Raw genomic sequence first — 4474 nt, 5'->3', positions numbered from 1 at the left:
ATATTAGTTCTTTGATTACCTATCAAAAAAATATAGTAGACTAAACCTTAGACTAATAGATTTCTAGTACAAGTAAGAGACTTGGCTTGCACACAAAGTAGAATTAAGCTTGGACTTTGCTAATGGGCTAATATATCTCTAACAATTCTTAATAAAGTTTAGTTAATTAGTAAATTCTAGGAATAAGTTTGATGGGCATATGTATTTCTAAAGGTACATGAATTGCTTTCTTAAGTAAAACTTGTAACATGATAATCTATTTAACCAATTTAACAAAGATAATGAATAAACTTGAGCTTATTAACTAGATTGATCAACTAAGTGGGTTCCAGTTAGCTCAATTGGTAAAGTCTCTGATGGTTGAATAAGAGATCTAAGGTTTAATTCATGCCTACACCAAAGACTGATTGGTGTCTTGATATGATAATAAAGAGTCATCATCAAAAGCAGATGCCATAGGTTGAAACTCCCTCGAAAAGATTGGTCAACCAATTTTCAACCAATTTTGAACACACACTAAAATAAATAAATAAATAAAAGGTTTGTCTTAGATTGAGTTCCTCAAGTTCAGTAACAAAGTAAAGAAACTAAACTTCAACACCTTAATCTCAATTTGCTTATATTTTCAAGGAGAATGTTGGTAAAGAGAAATTGTACTCAACAAGACCAAGATTAAACAATAGTTTTGACCATAAACTTGAGTTCAATAACAAGGTAAATGAGCTAAACTTGAACACATTATTGCTTGACCCAATATAATTTATGGAGTTACAGGGATGTATATCAATTTCCATTTGCTCAAACTTTTTTAAGAGCTATTGGTAAATAGAAATTGTATTCAATAGATCTTTTGAAAGTCCATTAAGAAGGGCAGACTCCTAACTCCAGCATGAAACTATCAACCTCGTCCTGTGTGACTGATTTATGATGGTGGTATTGATCTGAGTCAAAAGAAAATTGAAAGCCCACGGTTTCTTTATGATATGCTACATTAGAAAATGACTATAGAGAATAGAAACTAACCATACAAAAATTCATGTGATACACTGATACTATAAGGGCAGTCTCATATGTCCCTTTCCACATATACACAGAGGAGCTTGTGAATGGTGAAATTGACTGCTCTTCATAATCATCCAAATTCCATAATTAGAATCATGATGCAGTAAATTTTAAAAATAATTGCTGATTGCAAATTGCATGTGACAGTGCAACCGAATTCATATCTTTTTTTTTTTAATGATTTTTTTTTTTAATGTTATTTCTGCAACTCATATGTTTTCACTTTTCCCCAGCGGCTATATATGTAAAACAGTCCACGAATGATAGTCCAATTTCATAAAAATATATATATAAACTTGATAAATACAGTAGGGGAGAGGAGATTTGAATTGTGGATATCTCTGTTGAAAACACCAAGAGTTATAAGTTGATTTATAAGACTCTTCGCTATTACATGATGATTTAAGATTACACATGGGTGAGACTGATTTTAGGGATGCTATAAATTTTATTGTATAAATCTTATAAAATCAATAATCAATCACAAAAAAGGAGCAATTCAGACATTTATTTGTTGTGTAATATTAGAGATACTTACAAGTAGGGTTATAAAACTCATAGCTATTGCATAATAATTTAAGACTACTCATGAGTCATGATGTTAGGATTGTTGTTAATAGATTGCATTGTTGTATTGTTGAGTCATTGTTGAGTATGTTTAGTTGCCGATTGCATTAGCTTCACACTAGTATTGTGATGATGTCGAAAATCGTCAGTAAGCTACACAGTCCTCACGTGCTTTTGATAAAGAACCTGCACAACACAAAAACTGAAGACCTTAAGAGGAATACTGGTGTGGTACCGGTCAAATACCCTCCGACGGTTAAGTTAGAGAAATCTCTTGTTCACAACTCTAGAGTGCCAGAGCTGGGGTAAATTATGTGTACCTTGATTTGTGAGGGTTTTGGGGTATTTATAGCAGTACAGGGTTGACATCCATGCCTTGGCCAAGAAGTCCTTTCCTTCTAGGAGAGAACCTTTTGGATTTTGCATATCTTCTAGAGTTCTTTTCCTTGTAGGTGTCTTCTTGATTAGGGTTAAGCGTGTAGCGCAAGATGTCTCCTTATACACGAATGCGTGGAGATCAAGTAAGGCCATGTCATATATGACGGCGTTTTGCTCACTCTCTTCAACTTGTTCCCGTCAGCTTTTGGGGTCGTTAGCCTCAGTATGGAGCTGTAGACTCTATGATGTGATCTTCTGTCATAGGCAATGCCGATGGCCTTATCACCCTGTCGTCATCTTTTGCCCCTTCATGGGTGGACTACAATTTTACCCTTATCAGCAGCCTCCTACTCCATAGCCTCGTCAGCTTTAGCTGAAGCGTTATAGAGTTAACATCGTCGAAAGGTCATTTATGTGCGATGCCTTGAGCTGCCTTTATTAAATGCTTGAACACGTGACGCGAATTGATTGGTTTTGTTTCTAGATGAACGTGTCGCTTTGTCTTCCGTGCATTCATTGCCTATATATATTTCAACTCCTCCCTCATTTCCTACTTTCTGAACCCTGCTGATCTTGAAAGAGTAAGTCCGTCGCCCCCTGAGCTCCTATTTCCGTCAACCTGCTGATCTCGTTACCTCGATTGCCGTCATCTTTTCTGGACCATCCTTTTCAAGGAGTCGTCTACCTATAAGTCTTCTTTACTTTTATTTTACCCTTTATTTTCATTTTTCTAGTTAATTAATTCCATAGTGAGGCCATCATCTTAGGTTTTTAGAGTGAATTTGTCGTTTGTAGGTAGTCAGATGTCTAGAGAAGCGACGAGTGAACAGTCGTCGATCCACAAGAGAGCGAGTTACGACAAGGTTTTCCAATCAGGTCATAAGCCCGAGGAGGGCTTCTCCTGGTCGTCAGAGAGGGGAATGTCAACCCAATCTCCTGACGAGGAAGTGGAGAGTTGTAGAGGAGAAGATAAGGGTAATGAAGGGGAAGAGGAGAGAGAGAGTGACGAGGATGAAGGTGATGGTGGTGAGGAGGAAGAAAGAGTGAGTAACGGGGATGAAGGTGATGGTGGTGAGGAGACCTTAGAGAGTACTTCGGGATGCCCCGGAGATGACCGTCCTTTCATCCTCCCCAAGGAATGGTCCATTAACGAATTCTTGTCGACGATGTCAAACAAGGTTTTCAAAACTATGCGTGACCGTTACCAAATTTCGGACGACATCCCCATCCATCTTCTTGGGGAGCTCGAGAGATGTTATTCAGGGCAAACCGTGAACGTCGGCATGTACGATGCCATGTTCGTGGCAGGATTGAGGCTGCCACTAACAACACTTCATCGTCAGCTGGCCAATTTTTTTTAGGTTTATCCGTCAGCTAGATTGCCCCCAATGCTTGGCGGATATTCATTGGGGTTGAGATTTTATGGGATTGTCTGAGTGGCGGGAACCGTCAGCTAACTCTTGACAAGTTCTTTTGGTGCTACCGTCCTTAACATATCGCCTCGTCCCAGGGTATATACCATTTCGCAGTAAGGAAGAAAGAGCTAAAGTTGGTGTCTAATATGCCCGATTTCAATAGGAATTGGAAGGGAAAATACTTATTTGTCAAAGGAACAAACTGGGTATGCAGTCAGGAAGAGTGGGAGACGATGCCTCATGGCTTTGACAGTACTCGAGCTTTTGTCAGGGATTCAGGTTAACCCCTTCTGTTTCTTTCCTTAGTTTATTCGTTTCAAATTTCTAACATCGTCTACTCTTTCTTTTTCAGCTAGTGTTCTTCCACATATTACAGTTGAACAAGAAGACTTTATTCGTTGGGTGACATCAATCTTGTTGGACAAACGGAAGTGTCGAGACCTAATTACGCTCGACACTCTACACCTTTACTGCGGAGGTCCGAAGCCGACGCCGGCAGCGCATAGGTTAAACCCCTATTCTCGTCGTCGTAAGTATCCATCAGTTTATCCCGTCACTTTGTTTTTGCCATTTCTTGCCTTCAACCCTCGTCTCTTTTCTTTTGTAGAGATAGAGTTAGCTAGGAAGAGGGCGCTGGTGCCTAAAAGAAGGAAGAGGAGAAGAAAGCTAAGGGGGAAGGGGCGTCCTCGTCAGCTCCTAAAGCCGTCGGGAAGGCGGCTGCCAAGAGAAAGGCTGACAGGAAAGGCGATCGTCCTCCTAAGAAGGCTGCTATCACCCTTGGGGACAAACACAATAAAAAGTCGTCACCCCTTAAGTAGAACCACGGGGTAGGCAAAGGGTTAATGACGTCATCAGGTCCCGTCACTTAGGGACCTGATCATCGTCTCCTAACCCACAAGGACTACGCCATTGAGGTGATGGAGTCCATCCTTAAAAGTGAGGAGGTAGATCCTTGTGCTGAGCAAGCGACGGAAGAACTGGGAGAGTCAGGCCTTCTTGACCTTGCCCGAATACTTGGTTTAATTTTATTTTTCATTCTTTGACATCACTTT

Source organism: Castanea sativa, chromosome 4, assembly GCF_040712315.1.
Source record: "Castanea sativa cultivar Marrone di Chiusa Pesio chromosome 4, ASM4071231v1".
In the NCBI taxonomy this organism is placed as follows: domain Eukaryota; kingdom Viridiplantae; phylum Streptophyta; class Magnoliopsida; order Fagales; family Fagaceae; genus Castanea; species Castanea sativa.
Note: the sequence above shows the minus strand (reverse complement) of the source record.